This window comes from Genypterus blacodes, unplaced genomic scaffold (assembly GCF_046128005.1).
Source record: "Genypterus blacodes isolate CSIRO-AG114 ecotype Tasmania unplaced genomic scaffold, CSIRO-AGI_Gbla_v1 ptg000070l_1, whole genome shotgun sequence".
NCBI lineage: Eukaryota > Metazoa > Chordata > Actinopteri > Ophidiiformes > Ophidiidae > Genypterus > Genypterus blacodes.
In genome coordinates this window covers 2783775-2800000 of record NW_027466880.1, presented here as the reverse complement: position 1 = coordinate 2800000, position 16226 = coordinate 2783775, and the positions used below count along the sequence as shown (strand labels likewise).

The following is a 16226-nucleotide window of genomic DNA, read 5'->3' as shown; positions in this document are numbered from 1 at the left end:
AAACCAAACCTGCAGCACAGTAAACACAGATTTGTATGCAGCTCCACATTTTCACTGTGCTTCCATTTCACACGCTGAGGTTTGTGGTCTGAGGAGGAACACAGTGACAACTTGTGCCCCACTGATGCAATCTTCAGACACTTAGCAAGGCATTGTGTCATGCTAGAACCCAGATAATGGACGTACGCAGTCACGACCGCACACGCATTGATCAACACCAGCTTCTGTTTCAAAGCTGCGACTTCGTGAACTTTAAGGTAATCTTCACATTTGTCTCTCGTTTGAATCTACTCGGGCTCGCTGGTGTCTTTCATTACAGTTGATTTGACTGCTCCTGTGTGTGTGTGTGTGTGTGTGTGTGTGTGTAACTGAAACTCTAGAGCTTCAGTTATTTAGTTCCAGTTCCAGTTATTCTCCTTTGCCTGAGCTAAGACGCATCCATGAATTTTGATGCAGCAAGGTGGTGAATCAAAACATCAAAATCCTCCTTAAATAGATAGATTGTGATCATATACTCATTTTACTTCATTAATAGTGAGTAATAATATTAATAGTTTCTATAGTCCCATTTGTAATTTCAGGCTTCAAGGTTTTAAAACAAGTTATGCTGAATTAAGAATCAAAATTCAGTGAAATCGTGGTGGAAATTAAGATTCTTTCTAACCCCAAGTTCCAAATCCTGACCTTCAATCTGGCATGTCCCAGAACAGCTCATATTTATTCAGAACTGAGCAAAACGGCTTGAGATTTATTTCCACTTCACTTTTTCTGTAGGATCAAACTTTAAAACGGCCACGAAAAACACAAACATGCTTTTCGCACACAAACACGTATGTACGTGCACTATAAAATACACAACCTCCAACCGTATGTGTGTCCCTGACCTCTGAGGTTTTGGCTTGAACGTGGAACCACGGCGGCGCTCTAAGTGGGCGCATTCAGTTACCAGATGTGGCCGTCCAACAAGTGGCTGCTTGGCCGGCCGCCTCATGTGCCTCGGTTAGCGCTCGGCCTAGAAAGCCTTTGGACACGGTAGCGAGCGACCACCAGAGTGCTAACGCTAAACAGAGGCTGACTGAGGTCTGCGCTGAGGTTTAAAGGGCGGGGGGCGGAGCGCTCATCTTAAAGCTCCACGCTAACGAGGATTTATTAAAGCCGAGTTTTATGTCTTTGGCGGGTTGTGTGCTGCCTATTAGGCTTTATTATGGCTTTAGGTCAGTGATAGCATCGAGCATTCTTGGGTTCATGCTGCTTTTTTGCTCATTATTAAACACTGACTGCACCATTGAGACACTTAATGAATTACCGATGTAGTCTAAGCATTAATATTCAATTAATCAAAGCCTGAATTTAACCAGCACTAATGAGGAGTTAACAATTACACGAAAATCTTCAGATGTATTTCAGCAGCTTTGCATTTACAGCATTTAAACACAAGAAGAGGCAACATCAGGCGCTGGTGCTGTGTGGTCTACTCTGTCTCTGCCTTTGAACTTTGGACACTGGATTGGACGCAGTGTCCAAGTGGTTGTGGTCCCTGCTGTTCCTACGCAAGATGCAATCACCAAGATATCTCCAAGTTAAACGCAATAGCAATTAACACAAGCTAGCAAGTTGAGGCGTTCTGGCTGTGTGACATCACGCTGCCGCCGATTTTATGGTAACCCTGCAGGTAAACAAATAGGAGAAAGACCAAAGCATTGCTGAGGTGAGACAATGTGAGTGGTATCTGTACTAACTGCCAGCTAAAAGTTGGAGTGCAGATTCAGATTTTCCCCCGTAGACGTTTTACTTTTACTGACCAAAATGAAGATTTGTTGAAGATGTTGCAAGGTAGCCACAACACTGCCAAGTTAGCCAGGACTCCTCAAGTTGATGATCGGGATCTGCAGAGTTTACCCAGCCTGCAGTGCCAGAGAGGTGACGAATTCCACCCATCGGCTCGAAAACAGCCATTTAAAGCTGAGAATGCTGGGAGTGTGAAAGGCCTGGTGGATGAAAGAGCAGCGTTGTTGTTATTATTTTCTTTAAGCTAACTTAATTCATTGTTTTTCAACAATTTTCCCCAAGCCTCCTCTGCTTTACCCCGGTGGTTCCCGTCTCTTCGTGGGCCGTACTGAGGCAGTTTTCATGCCCAAACCATGAACAACAGGAATAAACTCCCATCAACAGATTACAGACTTCATCGTGGCTCCGTTTTCCAGAAATATGTAATAAATTGCACATGGATACTAAATCCGTCCCAGATGCTCTCGGGGTTCATGTGTTGTTCAGGCTGAGCTTTGCCGCCCACCCCCCCTCAATCTGTGCCTTGTCATCAAAAATTCTGCTCTTTCATATCCGCCTCTCAGCACCAGACATTTTTACAACCTTTTGTTTATATCTGCACGCTCATCTATTCATTTTCCAATTAACATTGGCAGAAGCGCGCGACTCCTCTCGTTGGATGTCGCCATGCACTCAACCAGCAAATCCCTCTTTCAGATTCTTGATTTGTATGCCTAATCAATAGAGTTCAGGACGCCTTGATGATCTGTGGGTGAGGTCTGCGGCCTTTTGTCGGGGATCAGATGGACAAGCAGGGTCGGCCCGCAGCGGCTACATGCAAAGTAGGTCGCGATCAATAAGTGTCAATGCCAGGTATCCTCTCCTTCTCTGTGGAGGGAGGCCACATCGACTGACCGTGATTAACTGATGGCCACTGGCAGTCAAAAGTGGCTCAAAATTCAGTCGGTTCGTTTACATGCACAGGAAGAATTAAGCCGTATACATGCAAGGAGTTGATAGGAATGTGCTGTTTTCCACATAAACATGACATGTTGCGTAATCGGAGACGGCATGTGGAGGCGATTTACAATCAATAAAGTCACTCATTTTGTGCCAATTCCAACCGCATTTAGTTGTACCCATGACATCACAACACAATCAGCATCCAAAGTCAGATTATGCTGGAGTGAATGATGGATTAGACCTGAGTCAGATCCTCCATGGAGGTGGACCAGCGACCAGTCAAATCTATAGGTCAAACCCAAACAATGCCTCAGTGTATTGGCATGTTGCTTGGTTGCTGATGAATGGGCTTGGTGATGCCCTGTGTGTGTGTGTGTGTGTGTCTGTGTCTATGTGTGTGTGTGTGTGTGCCTTCCTGATAGCGTTTCTGTCTCATGCCTCGTCTCCAGAGCCCTCCTTCTTCACTCACTCCCTTTTATCTTTCCCTCTCTCCCTCGGCCTATCCAGCCATTGATGTTGCTTTTATGATCTGTTTTTATGATCTCCGTCTATGATCTCCTGCTCCGTCTGTCTTTCGCTGGCACCCCCCTCCCACCCCACACACACACACACCACCACCCCCTCTCTCAGCTGACCTCTTGGCACGCTGCGGGGCAGGAATGGTGGTAGACTGAAAGTAATTCATTATGACGCCAGTGTCAGTCCTGTGGCTGGCACAGGCTTGGTATGCAAATGCACACACAGGCAACACACACACACTTATACACACACAGCCTACCCTGGCCAGAGTCAACTCTACGTTCTGGTACACTGCCCCAGATACCAGACAGCCCTTAACAAGGCACCAAATGTAATTCAGCCAGGATCAGCCCTGTGTGATTAGACATGGAGGATATGGACAGAAGCCTTTCAGATTAGCCGCGTCACTCTCAGTTACGCTAACCCGGCGGCTAGATTTGTTTGGATGGATATGAGAGGAAAACTGGCAGTTTGTAAACAGTTTGTTCATTTTGTCTGTGCTCCGTAGACACGTTAATGATTGCGCGTTCGCCTGTCTGAGCGTGTCTTTACAGCAAGCAAATGCACTGCAGGTATACCAGCCCTTCAGCCCCTGTGAGCCGTCGCATGCTCCCTGTGCTGAAAAGTGTTTACATGCTAAACCGCTGCTGCCAGTGACACGTGTGGAAGAATAACAGAGTGGAGAAACACAAATTGAGGTCCAAACTAGGTCACTGACATTGTTTGTTTTGGTGAAGTTTGAGCATTTTTGCAGTTTTCTAATCGCCCCAAACTGCACGGAGCTGCTGAAATAGCGTGAGGGCAGAAACTGAAACTGAATCCCGGATAAGAAATGCCACCGCAGGTAAAATAGAGATCGACACCCGAGGAATCAGATAAGAGCAGCATGTGTATGTTTGTGTGTGCACGTGTCTCCTACGGGTGCCTGGCGGTCTGACATTCTCCGCGTCTCCGGTTCGGTTGGGTCTTTTCAAACAGTGGCTTCATTGATGCTTGACTCGTCTTATCCTTCACACAGTTTTGGGCCAATCTCACACTGTCCTTACTGTTTCCCCCAACCTGTGTGCATGTGCGTGTGTGCGCGTGTTTGTGTGTGTACGTCATCTCAAAGCCTGCTTTTATTGGTAATCTACACAAGTAATCGTGAGCTTTGGGGCTCAGATCAGCGATCCTGTCCCTACTTGCTGTGTGCATCATGCGTCCATGTCTCTGCGTGCTTCCTAAGCAGGCGTAACTGTAAATGTACGTTTTTTTCTCTGTGGAGTGTGTGTAAGCATTGTGAATGTGGAAAGAATGAAGCTGTGAAGTCATACGCAGGGTCAGTGGAAGGACATTGTTGCGTCTGGTGCTCCGCAGGGGGTTGTGAGAGGCTGGTTATTTGGCTGGTCTACGGCTGAGATGTCTGGCTCAGACTGGGCTACACAGAGGCCTGCTTGTGGCCTTGGAGAACCTGAGGAGCACTAGGAGCCCACGGGGCAAATAAAGAGGCTGTGAGAAGTGTGTATAGAGAGGTGTGAAAGAAACTGAAGGGCCAAACACTGGGTTTTGTGTAGAACTACTCTGCCCAACCCCACCATTTCTCCATCCTTCCCCATTACACATGAACTGTCTTTCTCTCTCTCTCTCTCTCTCTCTCTCTCTCTCTCTCTCTCTCTCTCTCTCTCTCTCTCTCTCTCTCTCTCTCTCTCTCTCTCTCTCTCTCTCACTCACTCACTCACTCACTCACTCACTCACTCACTCACTCACTCACTCACTCACTCACTCACTCACTCACTCACTCACTCACTCACTCACTCACTCACTCACTCACTCACTCACTCACTCACTCACTCACTCACTCACTCACACACACACACACACACACACACACACACACACACACACACATTTCCTTTCACACACTCAGCAGAGGTTCACAGTTCAAATAAACAGCGGCACAAGCGGGAGCCCGGTCCTGAAGTAAACAGCGGCGGGCCAGAGTGATTTAGTTTCTCCAGGGGTGCTGCTCTCTCTCACTGCTTCCTAATGGGCCGGAGATCTATATAAGGAACGTGTGGAGGCTGCAGTGGGTGAAATGTGTGTGAAGGAAAAGGTGAAATGGAGTGGATGTGTGTTTAAAGGTATTATACACCCTCATCAATTTGAGTGAGTGAGTGAGTGGTGCAAGGCTGGTCCGTCTTTGCCATATGTTCTGAGATGTTTCCGCAAGTGAAAGTTTGATAGAAGTTGTTTAAAGTCATTTGCCCGTGTGCGTGTGGATCGCTCGGTGTGACTCATTTCTTCTCTGTGGCCTTGTCTGTCCTTGTGTGTGTGTTTGTGTGTGTCCTCTCTTCAGGCTTCAGTCGATATTGTCCCTGGGTTCACCGTCTTTACTCACGGTGATGAAACATATTGTGATCGTGTCACGTTCGGGAAACGGCAATTTCTCCCTCAATCTATAACCTTCACAGGCCCTCAAGACTTATTGATATGGACATGGCGGCGTGTGTGTTTGTGTGTGTGCATGTGTTTTTGTGTGAGTGCTTCTGTTCCATCCCCCCTCTCTCAGGGTAAATAGCATAATAAGATGAAGTGGTGGGAATTTAAAAAGCCCAAACCTTGACTGAGAAGAATGATTTCAAGATGAAATGCTGCTATTGGATCTAAACCCCTTTGAAGACTGTCTCCAGGCTAGCAGAATAGACTCTCTGTGGTTTCACTTGTTTATCACCATAAGTGACTCCGGTCTTTTTGGTAGAGCTGAAATTAGATTTGAGTTTAATCTGGTCATTTCTTCCTTCAGAGTATCTGTTCATTATTTAGAAACGCCTAGAGCTCTCATGAACTCTCTCTCTCTCTCTCTCTCTCTCTCTCTCTCTCTCTCTCTCTCTCTCTCTCTCTCTCTCTCTCTCTCTCTCTCTCTCTCTCTCTGCCTCCCCCCTGCCCCCTCCTCTTGCCCCCCCCCCCTCTCTCTCTCCCCTTCTTGCTGCAGGTTCCTTGCAGCATTGAGTATGTTTTGTAAACCAAACATCAAATTATGCCCTGTTAATGTATGTATGTATGTATGCATTGTTCTGAGTCAGAAATTACAGTTTAATGTAAGACTACTGGAATTAGAAGAGATTAGATTTCTTTTCTGCCATCAGAACATTGCAGGTATATAAACAAATGCCACGCTGATAAGATTTCCTCTCTCTCTCTCTCTCTCTCTCTCTCTCTCTCTCTCTCTCTCTCTCTCTCTCTCTCTCTCTCTCTCTCTCTCTCTCTCTCTCTCTCTCTCTCTCTCCTCCCCTAAGGGGTTTTTCGCTCTGCCTCTTATGCACATTAAGATTATACATGCAGAAAAACCTAATTACAAACACCATACGGAAAAGATGATTTTGATTTTCTCCCAACATCACAGCCACCGTTCCACCAGAAACCCTAAACACTAAAGGATAAAAAGGTCAAGGCACGCAGCTGACCTATATTAATACAATGAAATGCAATTGTCACACCATGAAAATACATTTAATTTCTAACCCTAACCCTTCTTCTTCTTGTGCTTCTGTCCATTCTTTTGAAAATGTGCTTAAGCCTCGCACAGTATTCGGATGGAAACTCTGTCTGATTCACCCATAGGCCTCATTCCCACACAAGCCGAGGTTCTTTTGCTGATTGGTTTAACAGACTGTGTGTGTGTGTGGATGCCTGTCTGCCAATAAGGAGAAGTATTTTCTCTTATTTCTTTCAGTTTGGCTACTAAAGATTCATCCCTGTGAAGCCTGAAGGAGCTTTGAACAGTTGTTTTTTGGTTTAGGTGAGGCAAACAAACCCTGCCGTCACATCATCACCGAGTTTCTCATCAATCACTGAGTGGCTTGTTCGTACTGTAAAAAAGTCAGCCGAGCATTGAAAGAATGTCTTTCTTCAATTTGGCCAAATCTTGTTCATAACAAATTGCAAACCGAACCTGTGGTGTAGTTTTACGTGAGCATAGAACTGTTCTTGTTCTTGAGTTCTAAAATCCGTGGACTCCTTCAGGCGGAGCTCTGTTTGAAGGACTGATCCTGCCCGTCGCTGCCCTGCCTCTCAAAATAAATATTTAAACGTGGCATAGTTGAGTGTTGGAGTTTATTTAACTAAAAGTTTGAGATTAAACCATTACAGTAGAGCTGTGGAGAAAGTGGAGTACAAGCCACCATCTTGGCATGGGATAACTTTGGCACGACTTTTTGCAGTCTGCTTATATTTTGTCCCCCATCTTAAATGCTACGAGCTGCTCAAAGTCTGAACTTCTACCTGCAAGAATCATTTTTTTGTAGAAGGTAGGGCATTTTTGAGATATTGCAGAAGATATTGAAAAGCCTCTGAAAATGAATTCCTCCACATGAGTTTAGATGGATACAAATGTGGTCACCAGTCGGCAGCTTGTGCGATGTCGCCTCATGATGTGAAGTAGCTGAGAGAATGTGGTGTAGATATGCAGGGTGTTGTAAGGAAAAGTAGCACCCTAAGAACATTGTTTTTAGAAGGTGAATCAATCGGATGCCTTTACCACTCCTTGTGGATTGTGCATAACTTCTATCTTCAGATCTTTGTACTGTTGGAGGAACTCCACAGGGGAACAGATATGTTCCTTTTTTTGGCTTAAATCATGAAACTTTGTCGAACAAAATCGCTGGCATGTCACTTTAAAATTTATGGAAATGTGAATTCCCCAGCAAGGCGCTTTACCTGCCAAGTACACCTTCAACACATGTTGCTTTTGTTGCATTTTCTTCGCTTACCTGGAGGACATGTATGTCTCCTGCCAGCTTCATGCAAGCTCTCAAACTTTAATCTCCCTCACAAAAGCTTTTGTTTGGCCTTGGCGTCATGCAGCTTTCTAAAAAAAAATAAGCAGTGAGATCACGTTTCAAGATGGGCTGCCACCCCGCAACTGTGGTCCCAACTAATGAGGATGCTTATATCCATTATTAATGGAACATCTGGTCAGTAAGCGTGCGAATGCGGCCACTTAGACATGGATGCTGGGAACCAGAAATAGAAGAGGCTAGATGAGGCTTAGCTGACGGAGGCTTGTAGTGAATGGAACAAAAGCCAATACACAGAGAGAGAGAGAGAGAGAAGGTTAGAAACATCGGTTATGGACACCCACAGCCCTCATCAGGCTGGTGATGACGAGGTGAGGAAGAGGAGCATCAGTGGAGGCTGAATGGGAGTTGAGTCAGAAAATGGCCAAAGGGTTCTTAACGTGGGAGGTTCGGGGGCGGCAGTTCATTCATGGAGTCGCATATTATTCAGAGCTGTGGTTGGAGGAGTAAGGAGAGATTTTGCGTAACGCCTCGCAGTGTTTTGAGACATCGCTTTCTCAGCACAGATGGGAAAGATGCTCACAAAGTTTGCTCTCTTACAAAAGTCTTAATGTTCCTCAGGCGCGGACATGACAATAATATGTCGGAACGCATTTTTCATTGTCTTCTTGTCCCATTCCTCATTTCCCTGGATGTCCACTGAGTCGTCCTCAACAACAATTCCTCCCTGTTCCATTTTTTTCTTCTAAAAAACCTGACCTAGTTATGTTTTGAATCAGAATCCACATGTACGCCGAGTCTGAGACCGGCTCGATGACAGAACTGCCGTTGTTGGGCACAGCGAGCTGGAAATGAAGCTGCGTTGCCCCCGCAGAGCCCCCGTCTGCAGAGGAGATGGTATGGTGTGATGGATAGATGGAGGAGGAGGGCTGGGAGGGCGTTCCTCCTCTCTATGCTGAAGAGCCCTTGAGTAAGTGGGCCAGGAGGGGCAGAAATAGCCCTGGTCCCCTCGAGGAGCCACTCCACAAGGTCACCCACTTGCCCTATAGGCTAGCACGCGTGAAAGTAACTGTCCGTGCTATTTCCTCCCCTCCCTCTCTCGCTTGCTCTCTGTCTCTTTTCCCCCTCTTTTGCTTAATGGCTTGCACAGGCCTGCGTATCAGCAAGGCCACTGGAGCAAAAGGACAGAGAGAGTTGAGTTTGTGTGCTAACGAACCCTAAAGCTAATTAGACTTTCCAGCCAACTCTTCTCATTTCCTTTCCACTTCCCTCCTTCCCTTTGGACAAATACAATATCACCCCTCAGCCCCATGCAGAATTAATCCAGTTAATGTTCAACATGGACTGAATCATAGCCACTTATCTGCTTGGAACATGGGTACAGAGAGCGCGGGGGGTTGGCGGTTCCTGAGTGAAATACCCCTAAAAGTCTGTGTCACACTAAATCCAATCTGGCTCAATGTGTTGGATATTATTGTAATAGAAAGTGGCACTTGGATTGAATGTCAGGCTTTTGTACAAAACATAGATGGAATGTTCAAATGTAGACCAAGTTCAAATGCAAAATGGCTGTGTTTACAATAAATTAAGTGTTTTTTTCTGATTATATTCAAGAAAACTGAAACACAAATCAAAAACCTCTGGCACCACCAACTACTAAGGCAAAAAGTCTGTTCCCATTACAGCTTTGGGAATAAGTTCTTAAGCCACTCACCATCAAATCTAACTTCGAACCAGCATTGATGTTATTTTTCCAAAATGTGTGCTTCCATTTCAAAGATTTTTCAATTTGCAGCTTCAAATTGTGCGAAATGCACTTCAGTTGAAACTCCCTCTAGAACTCCCTCTAGTGACCTGGTGGATGGTGCTGGTGTTGGACATGTGTGCCGAGCTGTTGACTGACCGCGTACCCAGGTGTGAATTTTCCACACCAACAGTTCCAGCCTTAATGTAGCGGAAGGAAATGATTCCAACCGCATGGAAGCAAACAGCGAGTTAGACGACAGTAAAACCTTCATATTATCTACGGTGGTTACCAACAACTCAAACGTGGCTTTCAATGGTCCAAGTTAATATCAATATGAAGTATAAACTCTGTCCAGCTCCACTTTACTGTTTCCTGTTGCTTGTCGTCTTAAGTTTCTTCAGCTTGTTAACTTGTTGCATCCATTCCGTGAACTTTCCTGTTTATCTGCAACTTGTCTGAGGAGTAAAAATGATTTGCCTTCTCAACAAACCACTAATTGCAAGTTTTATCCTTTATTTTTGTCATATTTTCTCCCTCCAGTCAAACCTCAAATCTCCCCTCGCTGCTCGCTTCGCCTTTCGTACCTATGACACATCTAATTTCCAAAGGAGCAAAATAAGGTTAATGTGGTTGACAACATAACCCTACTCCCAACATTGCGGCTTCATTGATTACAGATCAGTTAGTGTAAGGTCTTGGAAGGCTGTTTTGCTTCTTGGACGGTTCTTGGACAAATTCACAATGATTGAAAATTGGTTTAGAAGCCTTGCAGTGATTGGTGGAAATGTGTCGGGGGGGGGGGGGGGGATTGGTTTCTCTCTCTCTCTCTCTCTCTCTCTCTCTCTCCTATCAGCTGTTGGGGTGAGTCCCAGCTGCCTTGTGTGTTGACTCTAGAATGATAGCCATCAGCATTTGCCACATGAAAGGAAAGGAGACTAGTGTTACTAAAAAAAACAGATGAGGAATAAAGATTGGAAGACCACGCCGGGATGTTGGCTATGTTTCAAAACCAGCTGATGGCACTGATTTATCGGGAGTGTTTTTTTTCTGACCCTATCGGACAGTAAATAAATCAGTTCCTTCCCCTGGAAGACATGAATAATGTTCTTGCAGGATAAGATCCTTTGAGGTAGACCAACTTTCGTGCATACCTCAGATAGGTTCTTGGCCCCAGAATAGCATGTATACACAAAGTTTCTCATCCTGTGCTTTGATAGAAACCAAAAACCTCGATACACTTACGCATGCTTGGAAGGGAGTAAACCTGTTTGGCTCTCTGTCTAAAATTACCAAGCAGAGCCTCTGCATGCCCAAGCGTCCATGCAGTCAAAGCTATCTGTGGTATGTCCCACTAAGCTGGCCTGTGTGCCTCTATTCAGCCCTCGCATGGCATTAAAACGTCTTGATGCAGGTCTGGGATCGGTTTAATGCAGAGAAGGAAATGGGGTATATGCGGGAAAGGCCGGCCTTAAACCAGCTGACCTGTTCTGTGGGTGCAGTGAGTGAAGGACGCCGTCACTTAAAGTTCCTTGTGAAATCCCGTGGAGAGACCATAAGTAGCGGCATGAGCTGTAATTGATATTCTTGTGTTTGTAAAAAAAAAAAGGCGGGGGGCTGCGATTATATGTTCTGGTGTGTGAGGCTGAGGCGTAGCGGGGAGTCAGTCACCCCGCCACGTGTGAGAGGAGAATCCAGGGCAAGAAAAAAAGACGGCTTTCAGTAAAGAGAAAAGCAGAGCGGCAGTCTGACTCCAGGGAAGTCAGCGGCTTTCTGAACGGGGGGAAAGAGACTGCAGTGCCGTCCTCAGAATCAGAGGAGGTCGTTCAGTGCCGCCGGCTGTTTTCAGCAGCCTCCAAAAATTCGTACTCATGCAGCTTTTCAGACGTTATTTCAATCCAGGCTTGTCTCTGTTATCCTTCTCTTTTTTCTCTCGTGTTTGGCTGACGGGCAACAGCGGGGCACTTTGGGGAATAAATACACACAAATCTTGATTTAATTACTTGCTAACCTAGTTCCACTTCTATTCATCCTCCAAGTTGCCTTTTGAAATCATCCAGAAATCTGTTAAGCTTCTCTTGCCAGCAAAACTCCCTTTGGATGATTTCTCTCGTTCTTGACACATTGTGCATTAGACAAATAAGCAAATTGGGAGCAGCAGTGGGACGTTGTTCAACACTCAGACCACTGATTTAAGGAATGAGAGAAGAGAAGAGAAGGCAGCATCAGAGGGTGTAGCTGTGTGAGTGATTTAAAAGGGAACTAAAATAACTGACAAGGTGGTAATCTGTTAGAGAACAATGTTGTTGTGAATAGCTGGACTAACTGAGTCAACATAACTATATACAGTTTGTCCCCTAATGTACATTTTGTTTATTGCCCCTTGTGTTATACGAGCAGGTTTACATTGTGATCATATCTCTTTATAGAGGTCCTCTAAGCCACATGTCCAGCACAGGATCTATGATTAGTGCCTGGACCATGATTTGTGTATTTGTTCATCCCATCTAGACCCCTGCTGTCTGACCTTTGTGGGTTTAAATAAGTTATTAATTATTATTATTATTGTTATTAATGTCTATCTAAATATATCCTCAGATAATGACAACATTGTCATATGCAGATGTTGTGGTTCACAATTCTCATCTCTGAAAGAATAATAACAAGTTATATTTTACAGAGAGCTGGTACTTCATGGGATTGAGGGGAGAATATTTGGAAGTAGGATTTTGGTGTCCTAAAAAAACAACATAATTAATGTATCAACTGCGCTTTTCTTTGACGCAGGCATGGACGTCATTGATGCTACTGTAGACTAACTTGAACTAATCAATAAATATAGGTTACTTTGTCCTCTCTTAGAGCATTAGCAGAATGGCTTTATGATGCTTCAAAATGTCCTCTACTCTTCTTAATCTGTTAATTTTTATTGGTCTGTTAGACCGTGGCGCTTTCTCCTGTTAATGCCCATTTCTTATGTTAAACAGCAGTGTTTTGTTTACAAGGACTCTCCTCCCCGTCCCTCCATACGGGAGAGCGTCCTGTGGCTCCTCTCTCTCCTCCCTCCCCCCCCTTACCCCGGGCCAGTTGAACCAGGGAAGTGCTTTCATTCATATGCAAATCATGCCAGAACACCAGCGATTCACTCTGCTAATTACACCAATGTTGAGACGGTGACTTGCTGACATCACAACAGGGCCATTACCATGCTGGGAGGAAAAGGGACGTGTGTGTGTGCTACAAAAGCTGCGTCAGACCAACTAAACATGGGCAAAATTAAACCGGAAGTTAAAGAATCTGCCTTCAAAACTAAATCTCTAAAACAAGTCCGTGCTTCGAATATACTGTGTAACATTTAGTGATAGCAGTAATAAGTATATGTCATGGATTTGTATACAACAGCTGTGAGATCAAATCAATACCTTATACCAAGGCTTATTTTTAGTAGAAAATAAGCCCCGTAAATTGTTTGCTTTTACCTTGTGTGTTTCACCTTCAGCCTTCAAATACAGTAATGCCACCATGAATACAAACAAAAAGAAAACACGCACTCGTACACATTCATGCATACTATCTACCAATTCGTTTTAACCTCACTTGAACGTTCACTCTACATTTTTGGAAATGGCGTCATTCGACACGGGTCCGTCAAAACTTTAACGGTTCCGCTTTTATTTTGAAAGTCTAGACCGGAAACTAGCATTCCATTTAATCATACTTGACGCCGGCAACGCAGTAAAACCTCCGCTGCTCAGTGTGTTGGAGAGCAGCGAGCGGAGCAGCTCAGGCTTTACCGCGGTGCTTCGACTGTTACGCACGGAAAGAGTTTCCACGGATCTTCACCTAAACTCCGCAGCGGTGTTTGCACCGACCCCCGGAGGAGAATCCTGTCTTAGCCATTTGGAATTGCAAACATTTCGACGGAAATCGCGCTTTTGTTTGGATCTGTGACTTTATCGCAAGGGGGATTTTGCCTTTTACGCACGTAAAGTTGGTTTCTTCTCCTAATCTTACGCCTCGTTTCCTGAACTCCTGGCGCTGTGTGAGTGTTTTGGCTGGGAGGAGGGGGATGACTGAAGGCTTTTAACAGAGCGGTAGTGGAGGGTTACAGCCAGAGATACCACGCAGCGGGGGAGAGTGTGGGGTATTTTCGTGGCCAAAGCCCGGAGCGCCGTGACAGATTCTGCAATGAGGAAGACGTGTTTTGAAAGCATCAGCAGCACCACAGAGTTCGGGGTTATGGGTTCCCTGAGCCGCACATTGTAATAAGGTAAGCTTGGGACTCTCAATCACATCCTTTTATGTGTGTATACATTTCAAAACGTGTGTTGTGTCGTTTGTTACGGTGGGTAGTGAGCCGTGGTTACAACAGGAGAAAGCAGGGTCGCTGCTAGTACTTAATAGTTGTCTGTCCTTGAATGCGACTTAATATGTGGCCATTTCTCTATTTGTATCTCTTCAAAATACGCTCAAGCACGGTTAATCGTTAATCGATTCTCGATCCCGTTACCTCTTCACTGCGATTTATAATCAAGTTTTAGCATAACTCTGATTCCTTAGGATAAACGTCGAGACTAGCGACGCTAATTCATGACAACTGACTAAAAATGTCCCCAGAATTCCAGAAGGAAACTCGCACTGTAATCTTGTCTGTTGACCCCCCCCCCCCCCCCCCCTTGTGTGCGTGCGTGTGTGTGTGCGCGCAGTCTTTGTTGTCCACTGCCACAAGGGGATTGATTGAAGTGATCACAATCCAATATCGGCCTCAATAAATCTTTCAGGATTGTGGTTTTCATAACCTTGTAAGGAATTGTGGTCATGTTGACACCAGCTGAGTGGTAAAAGCTGTTGTTGTTTAAAGTGCTGTTGAAGTATCTCATCTCACTGTGACCCCCCCTCCCTCCCTTGTCTCAATGAGAACATTATAAGTCTCTGTAACACAGACAAATTGACCTGTTAAGACTGTTACTTTATCCAAAGCAGAGGTCAAAGGATTAGCATATGAATGGGCCAACAGAAGAATGATGCGGCTCCAGCAGCTGGCTGCAGAGTGACTGACCTGATCTGACAGTACACAAACACTGACACGAAGTTTGTGCACTATTATCCCACAAGGCACTTTGGGCACGGCAGGAACCAGGAACCTTTTAGAAGGAACTTAAAGGCTTTACTACACCCCGCAGGAACCATTTTTGTGTTTAGCTCCTACTTGAGGGTCGTAGGCACTCTGCCATAGTTCTAGAATGGCCTCCAGAAAACGGATAATACCCTTTTAATCATGCAAGTTACTTCCAAATATCTCCTCCTCCTCCTTTCTGTTGTTTAACACTTGTCTATCGAGTATAATTTGATCACATTCCTTTAGGAGATAAATTGTTTTGGAGAGATGTTTTGGTTGTAGTCATCATAGTTGGGTTACTGGAGGACAAGGCACTGGGGATATGTGGTTGCTTAACAAACAGGCTTGATGATTTGGCCAAGGAAAGAATCCCATATGACAAAAACAAAATTGACCACCGGTGTCTCTTGAGGCCGCAGTGAAGGCTGTGAGTGAGGTCGTCCCCTGCCTGACTCCAGATTCCCCCTACCAGCATCCAAAGCAGTGTCACTGCAATGGAACAACTCGACGCGGAATGAATAAGTCATGTGATCCGCTCTCGATATACTCTCTAGCTGAAAAGCATCCCAGTTTAATGTTACATAAATCTCTTCTCCTCCCTCCCTCCCTCCCTCCCTCTTTCTCTCTCTCTCTGCACCTCCTTTGTGCTCCTTCCTTCCCACTTCCTACACAAATCCTGCACAGTTTGCTGCTTACAGAGACAGAATAAGGGAAATTATGACATGCGTGGCTTTTTTCCAGCTATCTTGCCGAAGCAGAGAAGCTCGGTCTCTTTCAGGCGAAGAGACGCACGCCGTGACTCACGATGGCATCTGTGACTTTAATCAAAACAACACCGCAACGTCTTAATTACCGTCTCAGCGGGTCATTTGAAGGAGAACTCACCGAATGATATACTTAAAATAGTGTAACGGCACCGGGATATAATGCAGTATTCCGCATGCGATCACTGCTGTTTGTTATTCCTTGTATCTGGATGTGTTTGAGTGTCCTCTGCGTGTGTCATCTCTCTGTTGCATTCTCCAGTTCTGCGTAGAGGGGATTCTAATTTGTTCTGGCAGGTGTGTGTGTGTGCAGGTCCAGATCTCTCTCATAGGGATCACTTTGCATTTGGTAAATTGGCTTCTAGTGGAAAGCATCTTTTCCAGGTCTAATTCTTTGTCGGGAACGCCTCCAGTCATGTCAAACCGTGATTAGATCCTAATTGCTTTCAGTCGAACTGCAGCCTGGTGTATATTTGTATCCCAGTTTACAACGCCACAAGTCACCCACGCCACACTGAACGGAAGTGTTGCTTCCACCTAACAAAAGGTTTGTCGGAGAGATCTTCCTCCCCGAT

At 45.2% G+C, this 16226-nt stretch overlaps 1 protein-coding gene across 4 annotated transcripts in view; it reads left to right on the top strand.

Moving 5' to 3' along the window:
* The window catches only part of prickle2b (prickle homolog 2b), a 76709-nt gene that overhangs the window by 45662 nt on the left and 14821 nt on the right, over nt 1-16226 (top strand). Inside the window, exon 1 of one of the 4 annotated variants that reach the window (XM_076156986.1) lies at nt 13533-14038. The exons of the other annotated variants lie outside the window; for them this stretch is intronic. The gene's annotated coding sequence lies outside the window, so the exon portion shown is untranslated. Of the gene's footprint in view, nt 1-13532; nt 14039-16226 lie in introns of those variants that run through there. 4 annotated transcript variants of the gene reach the window in all.